At 40.4% G+C, this 20,466-nt stretch overlaps 1 long non-coding RNA gene across 2 annotated transcripts; it reads right to left on the reverse strand.

The window, feature by feature from the left end:
- Nucleotides 1-13,232: 13,232 nt before the first annotated feature.
- LOC309383683 lies at nucleotides 13,233-20,234 on the reverse strand. Of its 2 annotated transcripts, none has more exons than XR_014173896.1 (3): nucleotides 20,143-20,234; nucleotides 19,020-19,218; nucleotides 13,233-13,396 (listed from the first exon to the last, which is right to left on the reverse strand). It is a non-coding gene; the product is annotated as an uncharacterized lncRNA (long non-coding RNA). The 2 variants fall into 2 exon arrangements; XR_014173897.1 differs by having other exon boundaries at nucleotides 19,020-19,215; nucleotides 20,143-20,223.
- Between the last annotated feature and the right edge of the window lie 232 nt (nucleotides 20,235-20,466).

A 20,466-nucleotide genomic window follows, 5' to 3' on the forward strand; every position in this document is an offset into this window, starting at 1 on the left:
AATTTGGGTTTGCCAACAGCTTCTTTTGTAGGGAAATGTCTCTTAACCCACAGACAAATTGTGCCAGGATATGCTCGTCCAGATCCCTGAACTCGCAGTGAGTTGCTGCTTTACACAGGGCTGCAACATATTGGTTGATTGACTCTCCCGCCTTCTGGTTCCGCGTGTTGAATTCCTGGCGGCAAACGTGGCGGGAAGGTTTTGGCGCGTAATGAGTCTGTAGACCCTGTTGCAACGCCGTCCATGATACCGCTTGTATTGGAGTAGGCGCGGTGAGGTCTCTTGCCGTGTTGAAGACTTCCTTTCCACAGTAGCCGAGGAAGATGTTTTTCTTTCGGGCATCGGTTATCCCCGTGTATTCGTTCGCTTCGAGAAAACACTCGAAACGAATCATGAAGACTTCCCATTCGTCATTCGCTGGGTCGAATGGAGCGGGGGGAGTGTGCATCGCCATCTTCTTTCGTTTGAATTTGCCGCGCTGCGGTGTCCTGAGATGGCTGCCGGAATTTCTGCCGAATTCCTGGGCTAGATCGAATCCGGAGATTCTGAAGTAGTGTTCTTCGTCCTATCTGTCTCTCGATCCCATCCTCGTCGCCAATGTTAGATCTGGGCAACGAGAGAACAGACTGCGGACACGAAGTGACTTAACAGCTCTTTATTAGTAGTAATAGTGATCCAGCTTACTCTGTGGTCGGAGGGTTCCCCTTTTATAGGAGTCGGGTACGCCCCTCGACCAATCAGAACGATACCTGTTTCCCGCTGTAGCAGCGGACCAGAGAGGAGACTTGCTACGATATATGTTAATATCTAACATTTAGGGCTCTAAAAGGCAGGATCAAATCCTTCAATTGTGCCTAATAAGCAGCAGGCAAAGAGTGCAAAATTTTCAGTGCAGGCATTTTATGATCCCTCTATCTTTCACTTGCATTTTGCACCACATCCAACTGCTAAATAATTTTCAAAGATAACGTCGCATGGAATGCATCACAGTACTGTAATCAAATCAGGATTAGATAGGAAGAGGTGGATAACCAGAATAATCAAATCCAATTTGTCCCTCCGTGACTTTGGCAGCTAAACTCATCTTCTCTTTCCCTAGTCATTAGCACCACCATGTGGATGCTTTTGGAGTAGTTGCTCTTTTCACGTCAGATGGGAAACTATTTCCCTGAAATCAGAATTGGAATTAAGAACCGGTATGAACATAAGAAGTTGTTTACTACTTTAGATAAATGGTCTATACTGTATAGTCCAGAATTCCATACTACACGATGGCCAGTCAGATGCCTTTAGAATAGTCCCAAAGGTGCTTTTCAGGAGGCAACTGGACTTTGTTTTTTCTTTGAAGACGTTTCCCTTCTCATCCAAGAAGTTTCCTCAGCTCTGACAGGATAGTGGGAATGGAAGGATTTATATTCCTTGCAGACAGCTGGTCATTTGTATCCTTTTAGAGGGTTCTTGAAGTACTTGCAGGTTTATCTGTGTCTTCAGGGTCACCTGAGTAGTACTTCTGGTTCCTGTGGTCTGGAATTTTTTCTCTGGAAATCCATTCCTACTCCCACACCATTCAAAGGATCTTCATCCCAAATTGTGTTTATTTATTTTATTTTTATTTATTTTTCAGGATTTATAGACCGCCCCCTCTCCCCAAAGGGACTCGGGGCGGTGTACAGGCATCTCATTAAAACAAATACAAAAAATAAATATCCTATACCCTTAAAAACGAATTAAACCTAATACAGCTGTACAGAAAAGTAAAAATTAAAAACAACTAAAAAGCATACCCCTAAAAAACTTAAAAATGCAGGCTTGAGGGACTAGAATTGGGAATTAGGCCAGGCTGGCTAAATTGAATAGGTGGGTTTTTAGCTTCTTACGGAAGGAGCGGAGGTTGGTGATAGTCCTGATATCCGGGGGGAGGTCATTCCAGAGGGTCGGGCCCATCACAGAGAAGGCCCTACTCCTGGGCGTCGCCCGCTGGCATTGCTTAGTGGACGGCACCCGGAGGAGTCCCTCTCTGTGAGAGCGAATCGGCCGAAGGGATGTATGGGGCAGGATACAATCCCGCAGATAACTAGGTCCTGTGCCATGGAGCACTTTAAAGATGATAACCAACACCTTGAAACGCACCCGGAAAGCCACAGGTAGCCAGTGCAGCCCGCGCAGTAAAGGTGTTACGTGGGAGTATACAGACATTTAGAATAGTGTTTTTCAACCTTGGCAACAGGAAGATGTGTTCAACTCCCATAATTCCCCAGTCAACATGAAGTCCCTACATCTTCAAGTTGCCAAGGTTAAGAAACACTGATTTATGAACTTTCAGGCTTGACAGAATCTGATATTTCATGCACAACAGACTGACTTCAGATTTTGGAGGTAACATATTCAGTGGGTTTACAATCCTCCAAGAATTTGTTTATGTCTTTTCAACTATATGTTGATTGCAACTGTGGTGCAATTTATTCATTATTAAAACTAATAAATGAAATAGTAAAAAATGTCTCTTTGTCCTTTAAATACCCATTGTAATGTTTGTGTTATTTTTTTAGTGTTTAGCAGCACTGATCTTCAGATGGCTCAAACTCTTATTGCTGTGATTTCATTGTGATTAGAAACCATCTCTAAACTGCTGGCAATAATGCAACCTAATTCAGCTGATGCCTGCTGGACCATTGTGCAACTCCCACATCACTCATTATTGACCATACTGACAAGGAGTATAAGGATTTATGATAGTTCAGCAACATCTGGAGGATCACAGGTTCTCATATTTTTCTTCAGAGATAGGCCTCTAACATTGTTGCCTATGAACTAGGTTGTGTGTGAGAGAGACTTGTTCAAAGTAGTCTCTAATTCTGAGACAGGTGGCATATAAATGTAATAAATAAAGAGACCCAATAATTTCTGCATACCATTATTAATTTTCTCTTAACGGTATACACATTAGTGTGTGGTTTCATGTATTTATTATATATTAACTAATTAAATTTGCTAAGTAACTCAATTTCAAGCTATATCAACTGTGTTTTTAAACCAATAGCTTATTAGTAACCTTGACTATCACTAAGTGTTGTATCTTTTTATTCTTGATAAATATATTTTATTCTCCTTATGTACACTGAGAGCACATGCACCAAAGGCAAATTCTTTGTGTGTTCAATCACACTTGGACAATAAAGAATTCTATTTCTATTTCTATTCTGTTCTGTTCTATTCAAACAGCTTGATGTTGGCTAATCTTGCTTTTTTTTAGAATGGAACTCAGAGTATAAGAATGTCAACACAATTAGAATGACATCTACCTATCTGCTAAATCTCAAAACTAAGAAGGATCTCTGTTCTTGAATTATGAAAGGTCTTAATGAAATTCAGACATCTCACCATCCCTCTTCGCCTTCCAGTTTTAGCCACGTCATTCCCACCTGCAGATTTTGGCATGCTTCTGAGCAGTAAGTCAATCCAATGGAATTCAAGGGCACAAGCACAGAATTGTTGAGTAAGCAGAACAGCAAAAGGGGTCTTCATAAAAGATGATCAGGTGAGAGACCTTCTGCCTACCTTCCTATATTTTAAGCACCAGATTCCGGAATTAAATAAAGTATTAATTCAATGTGTCAACCAGCTCCTTCCTTTCTTCCCTTTCTATTTTTTTTATAAAATGAAAAATCCCTGGCACAAGCACAAATTTGTAACTGGAGCAGCAGAGGCTATTGAAAGAGCTCTAAGAGACTGCATGCAATGGTTGGATTTACACAATTTGAATATGTTTATCTCAGTGAAAGTTCAAATGGCTGTATGGTCACACGCTGGGTTGGGTTAATTTAAACATTGATTAGTTTCACATTAGGGGACGTGATGGTTCAGTGGCTAAGACACTGAGTTTGTCGATGAGAAAGATTGGCAGTTCGAATATCTAGCACCGTGTAATGGAGTGAGCTCCTGTTACTTGTCCCAGCTTCTGCCAACCTATCAGTTCGAAAGCATGTAAAAATGCAAGTAGAAAAATAGGAACCACCTTTATTGGGAAGGTAACAGTGTTCCGTGTGCCTTCAGCATTTAGTCATGCCGGCCACATGACCACAGAGACTCCTTCGGACAGTGCTGGCTCTTCGGCTTTGAAACGGAGATGAGCACCGCCCCCTAGGTCGGGAACGAAAAGCACATATGTGCAAGGGGAACCTTTAGCTTTTAGTTTCACATTTTGTGACTTAGCATGATGTGTGATCATTTTATGGCTCAAAATATTATTTGAACTTTTTTGAAATTTAATATGTTGTGTGAACATTGATTTTGTGTCATTACGATGATATCACCAATTAGGTTCAACTCCAGCCTTCTGTGCTGATAATAATAGATAAACCGTTCAATACAAAAAAGTTAACAAAATAAAATACTTCTGGCAGGAATACATTTCCCAACAAATGCGAGAAAGAGTACAAGTCTTCTTCAGAGAGATATTCTGAAGCTGGGAATTGAAGTTGAAGCACCAATCTCTCAGGGGAATGCCTGACTGGAGAAAAGTTGCTGGGATCAAATTACATTCTTTTGTGGGGAATGAAAGTAATAACTTTGCATTTTATTCTAACTAGCCTCCCAACATTTCTAATCTAGAAATTTTTGGAAGGAAGATCTCCTCTCTGGCTAAAGAATGCCTTGGATGAATTCTGGTATAGTGGCTTTTCCTCCTTTGATTATTGTCAATTTTGGATTATTGAAGGAAAATAAGGAAAGTTGCAAATGTGGATGAGTCCTCTTAAAAACAAATTGCTTATTAAATTTCATGAATGTCTTGCATCCTGACCCCTTTACAATAGACTAGGAGTTTCTGTGCTTTCCACGCTGCATTAACTAGAAACTCATCCTCCCAAGTGTCTCTTCTTTACTCAGTCCAGTCCAGGGGTGGGATTCAGCTGGTTTGGACCGGTTTGGGCGAACTCAATGCTAATTTTACATCTGGCCCAACGAACCAGTAGTTGCAAGGATGGCTGCCACCCCCCCCTCCCAGGACTCTCCACGCAGTCCGTTTTGGATGCCAGGTAAGTGCAGGGTCTGTGCGGATGCTCTGGGAAGGCGAAAAATGGCCCTCCCGGAAGTTCTGGAAGTCTGGAAACAAGCCCATTTCTGGCCTCCAGAGGGCCTCCGAAGCCCAGGGGAAGCCGTTTTCGCCCTCCCAGAGGCTTGAGGAAAGCTTCCGGAGCAGAGATGGGTTGCTCCTGGTTTGGCAAGGATCAAGCGAACTGGTAGCAGCGGTGGCAGGAAACAGCACATGTTGAATGGACAGGAAATTTTGATCTGAGTGATGGAGTGAAAAACTAAAAAGGAAGTCAGAGGACTTAAGCATCCTGGTGAAAGATTAGACTTGTTGGCACCCCAACCAGAATCAAACCACACACAAAGCAAGATTTTGATGCAGATTCATTTGTCTGCTCTCTGAAACTCTGACTTGACATGATGAAGTTGTAATTGACTTCAGTGGTGGGATTCAGCCAGTTCATACCACTTTGGGAGAACCAGTTGTTAACTTTCTGAGCAGTTTGGTGAATTGGTTGTTGGAAGAAATCATTAGGGCGGAGAACCAGTTGTTCAATTATTTGACTCTCACCACTGATTTACTTGCCTGGCCAAATAAAAAATTGGGTTTTAAAAGGAGCATACCTTATAGATGCAATGAAGTATTTCAAATTGGGAGTTGGAAACTTGAGAAGATTAAATAATTTCCTGCAAATGTTCAAGATTTGTACTTTATTGCAAAGTTGTATGCATGCAAATTTAGTTGTGTTTCCATATTTTGCAAGCTGCTCTATTTAGTTATATGTGATGGGAGATGGAGAATAAAAAAGAGAACAATGGAATATAAGAATTCGTATCAGGTACTTCTCACTTATTGACCACAACTGGGGCCAACAACTTGGTTGCTAAGCAGAAAGCCATGTGACCACAATTGGGTTTATAAGCTTACTTAGAAATCACATCTTTGGCCATTAAATAAAATGACATGAATACTAAGTGAAAAACCACATAACTGTGCTTTACTTACTTCTTCCCTTACTTCTGCCTTCCATAATGTACAGTTTTAACTCTGCTTATTGCAAGAAAAAATGCATGCCATTTACAAAGTATGCAAATGGGGAACATGTGTTTGTGGAATATAACAATGGTCAAATTTCTAAGAATGCTTCTGGGGTATAAATGAAAACCAGAAGTATTGTTAGGTGAGAAATGGAGCCAGATGTACTCCACGAGAAGTCTATGGGTACAATTATGCCACAGATTGTAGGAGATGACCAGGCTGAGCCGAAGGGAGGGATCAAATGCATCATCAGTCTTGAGTCCCTTTGCTCCCACAAGAGATCTAAGTCCAACCGTCCTTGAATTCCTTTGACTCTTACCTACCGCCAATTTGCTTTGACCGTTAGTAGTTCAGATTCTTGTAGAGAGTTTAAGCTGGCAATAAACCTTTATATTCTTTTGAAATGCCTGGATTTTCTGATTTCTCATGCTTGATACAGATATCCAAAGGGGTGAAAAGGGAATACAAATAATAATTCATATGTACATTATTTTATATCTCCTATCACCTAATTATTTATATCAAATGTTGTGATGCAAGTACATAATGGCGGTATTTGTATGATGATATGCTATCCTTGTGCTATTTTGATGTCATACTGCTTTGAGAACACACAGCTTAGTCAATAACAATTATTTTTCATCATCATATCCACTTCATTTCCTTCTCCTAACTTCTCTCTTAAGTAGCCATTCTGTTGTCAATGGCTTTGAAGAGAAAATTGTATTCTAAAATTAATGAATAGCTAGAATTCTTTATTGGCCAAGTGTGATTTGACACACAAGGAATTTGTCTTTGGTGCATATGCTCTCAGTGTACATAAAAGAAAAGATACATTTGTCACGAATCATAAGGTACAACACTTAATGATAGTCATAGGGTATAAATAAGCAATCAATTCATACTAGGAAACAATCAATATAAATTGTAAGGATACAAGCAGCAAAGTTACAGTCATACAGTTGTTAGTGGAAGGAGATGGGTGATAGGAACGATGAGAAGATTAATAGTAATTGTAATGCAGACTTAGTAAATAGTTTGGCAGTGTTGAAGGAATTATTTGTTTAGCAGAGTGATGGTGTTCGGGGGGGAAAACAGTAGAAAGAATGACACAGATATAAAATAATGAAATTTGGGGGGGGGGGGATTTGTGGAGGTAATGACATTATTTGAGACCAGGAAAAAGAGTAATTGGGTCAATCAGTTAAGAACCCCTGCCCTAAGAATTAAATACTGTATAACACAAAACCCTATGGAGGGAAGGAGGAAGAGATAGGACTCATAAATCACAAGTTGCACAAGCCAATATCTTTTTCTTGTAACTCTAAGTCTCAGTGCCACCCCTCCAAAAGAAAAACAGAGTTTTTAAAATGCAGTTTTCAAATCCAATATCAAGTTAACAATGGAGAATTCTCAACCTCATTAAACTACAATCCCATGGCCCTCCAGAATAGGGTTTTTCAAACTGGGCTCCAGGCAGTTCTAGTTTCCAAGCAAATTCAATGGGTTGTGTGAAACTAAGGTTAAAAAAAGGCTTATTTATCCACAGCCAATTTTCTGTCATTAGAGCTTCGCTTCTTCAGGGATTTTAGGAATGTTCTCTTTTTTTAAACTAACAGGTTCTGTAGCCTGAAAAAGTTTGAAAACCTCTGCTTTAAAATAAGTTGTGACGGTGTGTGTGTGTGTGTGTGTGTGTGTGTGTGTGTGTGTATGTATGCATGTATTTAAAATATGTGATTTTATGGTCTATGGCTTGTTTAGGAATACTGCCTAGTCTTTGAGAATATTAAGTCAAAAAAAGGTTTGTCTAATTCTACACTGACAGCAGATACTTTTTCAAATAATTGTACAAATTGAATGCCTGCTCCTGGGGAGGATAACCCATAAAGCAAAGCATGGTGGATGGGGCTTCATCTCCTCTGTCATCTAAGCCCCATGAGTTGAGAATTAACTCATATATCCACATGAATTCTAGTTTCCTGCTTGGTGATTGCCAAAATCCTTTGTTTTTGATCAATTTGAACATCTGGCATGGGCACGAAAAAGGCTGAGCCCTCTTCTGAAAGAGGGCTTTGTTTGGAGGGCAGGGACACCTAAAAAATTGCCAGCTGGCCAGCTCTGAGTTGGCCTCTGGGACAGGGGCAGGTTGCCAGCTGACGTCTCTGAACTGGTTTTTATTCTCTGAGATTTTACTGTGCTTATAGTCAGAGGGAACTTTGTTTTTGCAAGAATTTCAGGGAATGATCAGTAGCTGAATTTTTTCCCACTGGGAAAGCTGGGAAATTTGGCCAGGCTCAGATTGCATACTGAACGAGTAACCTAATGCCCATGGCACTAATGTAACCATGAATGTGTTATTTGGAACCTGCCATCTTCCCTGCTTCACCTGATCAAAAGAAAGAGGGAAAGGTGACATCTGTAAAATTAAGAGCCAACCTAGCATATCTACTTTTACTTAATTGTCTCTTAATTCCACATAGATCCAAAAATGGAAATTGGAAATTGGCTGCCTCCCAATGGTAGGGCTATTGCCCATTTGCTCAGAAGTAATACTAAGAGGAAGGTGTCATCTTGAAAAAATGGAAGAGGTGATAGGAATCCAAGCCACCAGTTCACTTTCTTTTAAATGTGTGATTGATGGTGTCCACCATGGCAGCCACTTTGTTAAGGCTCAGACTAATCATGGTACTTATTTCAGCCAGCCACAAACAAAATGCTCTCCAAATGCTAACTATTCCTGTTGACTGAAAAAGATTGTTCCTGCCTGCTCAGCTAACCAATTTTTACATTACTAAAAGCAGAAACAATACAGAATGTGATTCCTAGACCAAGTTGCATCTCATCAACAGTCTACCACTGTGATGGCTAACCTTTTTCTAAAGGTGTGCTACAATTGAGTGCGTGCTATTGTGCATGCACATGCCCCACCCACCTGTGCATGCATGTGTGAACCCTGTGGGGGGGAGTACTTTCAGTTGGCCTGTTGGACCTATTTTTCATCCTCCCCAGGCTCCAGAGGCTTTCCTAAAGCCTGTGGAGGGCAAAAAAACAGCCCAACGAATCAACCAGAAGTTCGGAAATGATCCATTTCCGCCCTCTGGAAGGCTTCCTGGGGGGCAGAGGAGGCCGTTTTCACCCTCCCTAGGCTTCAGGAAAGCCTCAGGAGACTGGGGAGGGTGAAAAGCAGGCCCAATGGGCCAACCAGAAGTTTGTGAACAACCTTTTGTAATATTACATGTGTAACAAGGACTCCTAAAACTGCAAAAGACAATAATAGGATGAAGGAAAAGTGATTGATGCAATGCTGCTTAAAATCTTCCTTCCTTCCTTCCTTCCTTCCTTCCTTCCTTCCTTCCTTCCTTCCTTCCTTCCTTCCTTCCTTCCTTCCTTCCTTCCTTCCTTCCTTCCTTCCACAAAATATGCATTTCGTCTTACTTTTTGATACCTATTTGAGGTTCTAAACATTTTAGGAACAGTATGACTTGTAAATTCCATTATGGGCAACAATGAAACATATACAACAAATCTAGTCCTGTTTTAAAATGAAATGGTTCATTACTGATAGATGGCAATCCTCCATTCTTTTTTTTAATCCTAAAGATAACACACAAATGAGACTCTGTAGCCAGCAGAGGTCACTCAAACACCAGACAAGGATTATTTGTCTCGAATGATTGAATGAAACCTGCAGCCTTCTGCCCTTCAAAACAGGAAATATTTTTAAAGAAAATTCAAGTTTGTCTGCTGATCTCAATTGTAGCATTTGGAAAGTAACATGTCTTGTATATCAAACCTCTTCTTCTACTACAAGAGTGTCAAACTCAAGATCCCGGGGACAGATCCGGCCCATGGAGTGCTTAGATCCAGCCTGCAGGGCTGCCCTGGAAAGAGTGAAGGATCGGCCTGTGGTGCCTCTGCCAGTGAAAACAGGCTCCTGAGCTCCATTTTTGGCTGGGATGGCCTCCTGCAACCCTATGCAGTGAAAATGGAGCTCAGCCCTCCATTTTTGTTGGCAGAGGGTTGCAGGAGGCTGCCCCAGCCGAAAACAGACTTCAGGAGCCCGTTTTCACTGGCAGAGCACTCGGGCCACCACAGGCGCTCCTGACACGGGTAATGTCAAGCTAGCCATGTCCACCATGACCAGTGACGTGCGGTGAGGTTTATGGCTGGTGAGGCTGGTGACGTCATCAGGAAGGTGGGGAATGGGACCACGTGTGCTGGAGGCTCAGGCTGCCTCAGCCTCCAGCACACGTGATCCCATTCCCTGCCTTCCTGAGCGTGCTCCGCCAGCTTGCGCTCCGCAGTCCTCGAAAGCCACTGGGGAACGACAAGAACCTTCCTGCCTCTGTTGGACTTTGCGCGCTCCTCACGTCTGCATATTGCAGTCGCGAGGAGCACGCGAAATCCAGCAGAGGCAGGAAGGTTCAGGTTCTCGTCGTTCCCCAGTCGCTTTCGTGGCTTCGTCATCTGGGAGCACCGACAACATTTCTGCCTCCGCAGCTCCCGGGCGCGGCTGGATGGAGGTAGCCAGAATGGCGCTGAGGCAGTCCGGCAGGCGAGCGACCGAGGATCAGGCTGCCTCGCTCGCTCTTTCGTCCGCCCGGACCACCTCGGCATCGCTGTGGCTACATCCGTCCGGCCGCACCCAGGAGCTGCGGAGGCAGAAATGTTGTCGGCGCTCCCGGATGACGAAGCCACGAAAGTGACTGGGGAACGACAAGAACCTTCCTGCCTCTGCTGGACTTTGCGCGCTCCTGTCGCTTTCGCGCTGCTGTCGCTTTCGTGGCTTCGTCATCCGGGAGCGCCGACAACATTTCTGCCTCCGCAGCTCCTGGGCGCGGCCGAACGGATGTATATAATATTATAATATTATATATATATATATAGTATATAATATTATATACTATTATTTCATGAAGAGAGGTGAGGCTCTGCCTCCCCTGCCTCCCCTGACCGCACGTCCCTGATCCATGACCACATCCATCCCGCCCCCCCCCCCAAGGTCAAGCACAACCCTGATGCGGCCCTCAATGAAATCGAGTTTGACACCCCTGTTCTACTATCAAACCCTGTCTCTGCTGTATTTCAATCCTGTATGATCCCTAATGTAGATGGGTCTAAATCGGGGGCTGTTTTAGAGAGCTTCAATTCAAAGCCTGATTTGCAACTAGATTTTCAGAAAGCGGTATACACGCTCTATAAGTGGTCCTCTAGAGAGCCAATCTGGTGTAGAGGTAAAGGCATCAGGCTATAAATTAGGAGACCTTGAATTCTAGCCCCACCTTTGGGATTTGCTATTCCAATGGTGGCCGAAGCATTTCAGTGTCACTATTCAGCAGCAGCCGAAACCTGGATATAAAAATGGAACAGTGACTCTGTCTTTGGTTTTTTTTTCTTGCGCACTAGAATTGCTCCAGAAAATTAGTTCAAGGCAGCCTAAGCACCAGAGAAGACTGAAATGGCAAGTTAGTTGTGAGCAGATAGGAAACAATGATGAAAAGGAAAGGAAAGGAAAGGAAAGGAAAAAGGGGAGAGGAAAGGAAAACTGAAGGCATAATTTGAAACCTATGTTGTTGGCAGGCAGAAAATGAACTAACTTCTAGCCAGGGAAATGAGGGGCCAGTCCAGCTATGGTGGTGCGCTTCAAACACATTTGCACCTAAAAAGTATGATTGTAGGTTATATATAAACAGAATCTCTGCTGGATGAGACAAAGGCCTTTCTATATGAAGTCCAACATTATTTGTCCTTTAAGGTTGATCAGGTGGCTCAAAGACATCCTGGCAGGCAGAACATAGCAATTACCACTTGAAGAACAATGATGTAAGGACAATAAGCTTAGCTTTTGTTCTCTATCAGAACTGGTTTTCAAAAACATTCCTTCTGATGCAGCAGGTAACATATAGCCATCCAAGCTGAGACACACTTAAAATGCTTTCCTTCATACATTTAAATCCTTTGAAGTTGATGACCTTCTCTATCATCAATGCACTGGATGTGTAAGCGCTTCCATTTATTTCTCCTGAAGTTCTAGCACACAATCATCTTTATTTTGTTTATCAGAGATTGCCTTTGCCTTCTTCTCCATGATCTTTCCTACAGTTCCTAGATAGAGATATCTCAGAAAACAGAAAGTGCATGAATTATAAACCTCCAAATTGATAGACAGACAGACAGACAGACAGACAGACAGATAGATAGATAATGATGATAGATGGATGGATGGATAGATAGATAGATAGATAGATAGATAGATAGATAGATAGATAGATAGATAGATGATAGATGATGATCGATAGATGAAAGAAAGAGAGAGAGAGAGATGAAATGTATAGGCTGTTCCAATCTGTAGTTACAATCACTACAAGCACACCAAGCACTCAGAATGTATACATATATTTTGTTCTATAAATGCAAACCTGGTAGATAATTTATGATTTTGTACATTTATTACACAATGCTAGCATACTGTATATGCAGAAGGAAGCATGAAATAAACCCTCTATTGATGGTGCCACATCCTTTTCCTTGCTCTTACGGCAATATAATCCAAACATCTGCACCGACTGTATATCCATGCTTTTCACTGTCCATTCACAGGGCAGAAATAAAGGGAGAGCCTTCACTGAGCCCTGGAGTGCGCTGTTTCTTCAACAAACATCAGAGAGAAAAGCTCTGCCTTGCAATTCTGGGTCCATTTTCACGGGGCTGTCGGCAGCAAGCATTATGGGATCTACTAAGGATAATTCCCTCACTGTTTTAAAATAGCCCTTCCTTCTGGGAAGGAGAGGGGAGGGGAGAGGAAAAAGGAAGGAAGGAAGGAAAGGAAGGAAGGAAGAGTTTTAAGCAGTATTGCATCAATCACTTCTTCATCCTATTATTGTCTTTTGCAGTTTTAGGAGTCTTGTTACACATATCATATTAACATAATTCTTGTTAAAGAATATTAAATTGTTAAAAGTTTCAGTAGACTCGTACTAACTGCTGAGAAGTTTAAAAAACTGATTGCCTTTTGCTACTTGGGAGAATCTTCTGAGTCAATTTTATTTCTTCACTGTATTTTGATTCCTCACTTCTCAGAAAGCTCTGTGATAATCAGATGCTGCACATTTATGAAATTAAATAAATGGATCCATAAGTTCATTGGGAGTTTTTGGGAGACAGGCATAAAATACGGTTCATAGTTGATGACTTGTCCATTTAAAAAATAATAATAATCCAAGGTTTGGGAGAGAGGAACATGTAACAAATCTATAGACTTCTGAGAACATAATTCAAATATTGCTTTATCTTCCTTGATTCTTCTCTTACAGCCTTAATTCTCCCCTAAAAAACAAAAACAAATATAATGGCACAGCAAACTTTGGCACAGCAACTTAGCCTTTTGGGGAAGGGCACTGTAGGGAAATTATTTCACACCTATCCATGTAGAGGGCTGCATCCAAAAATTTGAATGGCCCACCAAATTATTCTAATATGTTTTGATGCTGAATTTTCAGCATAATTCCACACACACCCCTTATTTATTAGGCCATGCTGTTGGCTTCAATGAATGAAATCAACGGAGAAAAAAAATTACACTGTTATGAGATGCAGAGTGAAGAAGGTGAATTCCAGTAGCATTCTGCTCCTCTCACCCCAGACTTCTCATATCCTTTTGCAGACACCCCAACCTGAGAATTCTGGGAACTGCAATCCCTAAACACTCCATTTGTTTCTGCTTTGGAACTAGAAAAAAACCCACATATTGCTTCTCTTTTTATTTCCCACTTCCTGCTTCTTCAGACGTTTCCCCAGTGTCAAATTTTAGATCATAAACTGGTCTGGGCAAGGTGTAAAATGACACCATGGGGATGGTGCTATATAATGATTCATAAATATTGTAATAAATCAGTTTTCAGCTTAAAAAGCATCATCCAAGTACAAGAGGGGGCTTTGCAGAAGCATTTCTTTGAAAAAATGGGAAGAGAGAGGGAGTTTGCTGAAACCTCCCACTTAGCTACAAGCCAGCAAAAGGGACTGAAATATTGGCTGATTATAAGGAAGAAATAATCATGTTCATTGGGTTGGAATGGAATGGAAAATGACAAGCGTGGTTGGTTGACTATCTAGCTTAGGGTACAGTACTTGTCTACATCATAATGTTTTGTTGCCAATTCAGTTACATACCTAAATTTATCTTTTAGGGAGTGTTCTTGTACCATTCAGTGTGGTGTGGTGCCAAATTGTACCCACTGTTTCTCATGCTTGGCAAGCAATTGTACCCAGCCAATGAAAACATGCGTCTTGCTTATACATTAATAAAGCCTGGCCTTCTAAACAATAGGCAGAAAATTATATTGAGTACAGAGTTGGGCATGGGATGCCAGGTCTGATGGGGTGGGCATGTAAAGCAAAAGGAAGTCCTGCAAAAATAATGTCATGTAACCTGCGCCCACCTGGTCCCAAAGATTAATATTCAATTGTTCTCACCAGGAAATCCAAACCACAAGACTTTTTCAGTGGTTGCCCTTGAGAGAATCGTATCACCATGTAAAGAAAAAGAAGAAAGCACATTCTTTCTTGTGAGAAAATGCCTGCTCTATATTTCACAGAAACAACGGCATTTTCTTTTCCTTAAAAAAGGTAGCAAAACCATAGCTGTTCTCTAGTTAATAGTTTTGCCAATCTTGTTAGCAACTTCTGCAAGTTCTAGACACATTTGAAGGTAAAAATAAAACATAGTTGCACTTAGATCTTGAGTAAGGTACATGAGGTTTCCTTGGTGTCTTCCAGAAATGTTGTAAACAAATTGAAAGAAATTGCAGTAAAGTCACTGACATATAACTGAAACAGATTTAAGAAAGTTATTCTACATCAAATTATCCATTTTTGGGAGGGGAAAACTTCTAATTTAATTTAGACTCACTCAAAATTCATAATTAACTGATTATGCTGATAATAATAATGTAGGAAAAATGTAGGTAGGAATTAGGATTCGGCTGTATTTTCACTGCCCAACTTTGACTCATTACAGAAATGGCTCTGAAGATAGTATTGAAAATGGAAATTTCCCATCATTATTAACTAGTTAAAAAGCCATGTTTGCTAAAAGAGCTAAGAAGGACCAGGGATGTGCATCAGCATTCTTAGGCAGCTGTCAGGTGTCCCAGGAGTGGCCACTTTGATAACTAGGTCTATATTTAAAAAATGGTTCTGGGCTAGTGCTCTGATCAGCCTCTGGATGGCTGAAGCTATCTACTTTTTATTTTTATTTTTATTTCCACTAGCTGATAACCCGTCGCTCTCTATTTATTTATAGGGGGAAAATGTTTGGACCAAACATAATTTCTAATGTTGGATTTTGCTCCCTTACCAGAGGGAGCCCCCTTGTGGAGTACTGTGAAGCCTTTACCATGGCAACTTCACTGCGCTGTACAGTAGAAGCCACTTTACGGCAGTATAGTAGAAGCCATTTAAGCCAGTATCTTAACACACCCCGAGGGGTGTTAGGGGTCTCTTACCCCCACAGTATTTGTTTCCAAAGAGTAAGTCATCTGTGTACCAAGTTGAAATTGCTCGGCACATTCCAGAGTTATACTGGGACACACACACATATTTGTGTGTGTGTGTGTGTGTTTGTGTGTGTATACAATGCTTTAGAGCAGTCTTCCCAGATGTAATCCCCAACATATTTGAGGACTTCAATTTCCACAATTAACTTTCCTTTTTTTACCAAGTTGTTTTACTGCATTATGAAACATTACATTATAGAATATAGGTAGTAGCTGAGCACAGCGCTGTACTTTTTATACAATACTACAGAAATACTACAGAAACTAGAGACTCTTTACACTGTGAGGATTTAGATAAATTAAGCTATAACTGTCAAACCTTTTGGCTTGCTGTGGTGACTTAGTTGTTAGAATGCAGTATTGCAGGCTATTTCTGCTGACTGCTGGCTGACTGCAGTTCAGCAGTTCGAATCTCACCGGCTCTAGGTTGACTCAGCCTTCCATCTTTCTGAGGTCAGTAAAATGAGGACCCACATTGTTGGGAGCAAGATGCTGACACTGTAAACTCCTTAGAGAGGGTTGTAAAGCACTATGAAGCTAAGTGCTATAACTATTGCCTGGGCCTCATTGAGTGAAGAGTGATAGAGGGATTGTTTTGCGCCCCATATAAAATATATAATATAGTTAATGTATATAAATAACACTTCATTTACTTTTTATATTTTTATTATAATCTCGTGGGGCTGCAATTACTAGCTCTCCAGGGCCGCATGTGGCCTGCGAGCTACGGGCTGGACACACATGAACTAAACTGTTAAATATAAGTATTTATATCAATGTTAAATATGATTTCTAATAAATCATTCTTAGGATTTCTAACAATACAATGTGAATGAACACAAGGTTGCTTTAAATGCATTACCAATGCTAAATACGACATTGATAAACAGTTGCAAAATGCATTTACTGTATTTTTTCAGAGTATAAGACGCAGCAAGGTTTTGAAGAGGAAAATTTAAAAAAAAGTTTTTGCACTCTGCAAACATCCCAAAAATGGCCTGTTTTTTGTCAAAAAAAGGGCATAGATAGCCTTTAGGAAGCTTATAGAGTGCTGCTGGGGGGGGGCAAAAACAGGCCGGTTTTTGCTCATTTCTGCCCTCCCCAGCCCCCAGGAGCTCTCTGAAAGCTTCCTAAAAGCTATGCACGCCATTTTGGTGAAGGGGGCGGAGTTTCAGGATGCAAAAAATACTGTATTCAGTGTATAAGACGCACCCAGATTTTCAGCCTCTTTTTTGAGAGAAAAAGCATCTTATACTCTGGAAAATATGGTAATTAGTTTATAATATGAGAAATGTTTCAATCTTTGAGCTAGTCACTTAATGCTTAATATTAAAGTCTTCATTGTATTATTTATAAATGTTTAAAAGGAGAAAAAGGAAAAAAAGAAAAAAAGGATGCTGCAAGGAAAAAGTGAATAGGTATTCACTCCCCCTTTGTTATACTGTGATTCACAGTGTTTATAAACATTTAGACCTCCTTAAAAACCATATTGCAAGTATTTGTGTTTGCCTTGCTACATGATGTGTTGTGTATATGGAAACCATTCTTGCTTGAATTTGATTAAAGTGGTATTGTGGATATAAGTTGTTCTTTTTGCCATTGCTGCATATTTTCCAAGTTTAAGTTTCCAGTCAGAAATTGTCGGTGTTGTTTTTTTCTTCCAATGTTGTCCAGAGTTTATCCTCACAACCACAAGCATGTATCTCAGTAAATTCCAGTGCTTCTTGCTAATATATTCTGAGATAAAACCAGCAAAAATGTGATTTCATTTCAAATGTAATTTCTAAAATGTTCCAGGTGAATATATATATATATACATACGTACGTACGTACATACATACATACATACATACATATATATATATATATATATATCCAATAATTTTGAGTATGCTTACATGTCTAGCACATGTAGTAAAATGTTCCTTCTGTTTTATGGCATTTCCAACTTTTTTTTACTGTAAGCTTTGTCTATCTTGGAAATTATTGAGTTGTGTATCGTCTGTAAAACATTTTATACCAGTTTTCTTTTATATTATAATTTAGGGTAAACCTTATGGATTTGGTGCATAATTCTTCCCATGTTGTATTGTGACAATTTTTTTAAAGTTTCTCACCCATTTTCTCACCAAGAATTTTTTTAAAATATTTCTTTTTCCCCTTTGGCTGAAGAATTCTAGAAGTTGAAATCACATCTTCCCCAGGATTGTGGAGAGCAGTTTTAGAGCAACAATATATCAGGAGCACTGTGGGAAATTTAGAAGGCAACAAAATCCAGTCAACATGGACTGTTTGAAAAAATCTTATGAGCACCGTTGTTAGTGTCACTGCTGCTCATTTTCAGTATAAGGCCTACCTTTAACATTAGAGAGGGCCAAAAATAAACGAATTTGTAATTCCGTTCAACAAGATCAGAAGTCACTTCTTTATTATCTTACTTTTCCTTTTTTTAAATTGTCCTTTTTCTATTTCTTTTTCTATTTTCTTTTTTCACTTTTACTATTTTTATTAGCTTTCTTTTCTTTTATGGTTTTCTTTAAAAAAAAAACATCAATAACGGTTACCATATCTCGACTGCAAACATCCAGGTAATCACTAGATAGCAGCAAGGAGATACAAAACACACACACACACACACACATCCTCCTATCTTAATTCAAATATTAGCCCCATTTACGATAGAATATTTTTGCACCCAGCCACCACATTCTTATATAAAATCTTCTGCCTATCACATTAAGGAGTCAGACGGAGTGCTTTAGAAAATGATATTTCTAATAATATCATCAAACAAGGAGGCTCTGCGTCTGCCATTTCCAGATTTCTCAGCCTCCCCTACTCTTTCTTTCCATCATCTCTCATCTGAATTGAATCTACATCCATTTCTTTGAGCTTTTTGTGTCTCTCTGTGCGCTGGCTGCTGGGAGATGTCGACTGGGATCCTGTTACAACTTTCATTTCCTGAAATGTTTGGTGGGGAAGCACACATTCAGAGTTTTTTATCCACACCATCAGGCTAAGCAGGGAGCTTAGGTTTCAGGCCTTATCACTCAGCTGTCACCAAACAAATGAGCCTCTCAGAGCTGGAGACAGAGACAGCTACCTACTATTTGTGACCCCTTTAAGCAGGTGATTGCTGGGAAGAGGGGGAGGAAGCAGGTAGAATTAATCTCTTGGCTGTTCTCTGTTTCCTCCCTTGCTCCTTCTTCGGATGAACAACACAGTGTGAAATCTGTCAGGGAGAGGAAGGCAGGAGGGAGGTAATGAAATAAGCTGCCTGACCTCCCCCTCCTCCTTTGTGGGAGAGGAAAGATATTAAGTTTTTTTTAAAGAGAACAAACTGGGGAAAGAAAAGTTCTCAGGTGACTTTCAAGTTATCCCCAAAGGTAACTTACCTACATCCTTCAGGTGAGGTATTTAGTGATGAGAAGAAATGAGCTGGAAATTGCACGATATAAGCAGCTCTTCCTTGGGTGGAAATTGAACCTGACGGGAGCTTGAATATTCTCAAATATATGCAGCACTTTTCTGTCCCACTTGTTATGTTTATCTTCCTCAATTGAATCTTCCATGTCAGGCGCAGCTGAGGTTCTGCTGAAGTAAATTTAATAAAGCTACAATCTTAAGGTCATTAAATGAGGCCGGTACGCCATTCTGAATTCACCAGACTTTTGCATAAGCATGATCACTCCTTGCAAACATAGGAATAAGTAAGTAAATTCCTTTTAGCACAATAAATGTCCCCTTCCAAATAAATATTCCAAGAAGCTGTTTGCATTTGAAACAATGTTTGAAAGGAAACCATGTTCCCTACCGCTGAAACCATTAGAGTAGAGAGAATAAATGAAGTCTATCTATCCAGACCTCCTTTGCAAAAATTTCAATTGTAAATATGTGCCTATACTTTTCAGATTATTTGTCTTCAATTTCAGGTACTTTTAGGATTGCAGAGCTACATTTTGAAACAAGTCTGCTCTGAAGCAGGTTGAAAATATATGTCTAGATTTAAGAAAAATTGCATGGATGATGCTAAAAATTTCATCCTGGACAAACAAGACCAGCAACTGAGGCATACCATCTCCAATAATGGAGGTAATAATTAGCCATCATGACCAGATAGTTCCAGGGCTGGGGGTAGCATGGCCTTGCCCCCCCTTCTCTCTCACTCATACACACACACACATCATTTGTGTTGTAACGGCAGCCAGCATGGTAATGGGATTCTAGCAATCCCATCTCAACATCTGAAAAACGACAGGTTTAAAAAAGTTGTCTAGGAATTACTTTGTAATATGAAGTATGTTTTATTCCAGTTACCTTTAGACACATTCATGCTATAGAGCAGGGGTGTCCAAACTTGGGAACTTTAAGACTTGTGGACTTCAACTCCCAGAATTCCCCAGCCAGCATGATTTCCTCATGGCTGGCTGGGGAATTCTGGGAGTTGAAGTCCACAAGTCTTAAAGTTCCCAAGTTTGGACACCCCTGCTATAGAGGGAGTGACTTAATGAAATTTACCTTGTGGTTGCTTTGAATTCATTTTCTGCAGGTGCAAAAATAGCAACAAAGAAAGAATCTTCTGTCCCGGGATAAGCCTGCTGAAATGAAAGTTGGGGAGAATTAATGAGAGAACTTACATGTGTCAGGGAATGTGAGTTTGGTTCTGGGATTAATATATGCAAAATACTTATTTTCCTGCGATTCTGCTACCATGTAACGCATCTGTTTTAAAGAGCACCAACAAGAACTAATGGTATATGTGTATATTTCTTTTCCTTTCTATCTCTGAAGTCCTAATTCTGAGAGTAAATTACTACTCTGACAAAACTTCTTTCTTTTTTG

The sequence above is a fragment of the Natrix helvetica genome, assembly GCF_964273705.1.
Source record: "Natrix helvetica genome assembly, chromosome: 1".
Lineage (NCBI taxonomy): Eukaryota > Metazoa > Chordata > Lepidosauria > Squamata > Natricidae > Natrix > Natrix helvetica.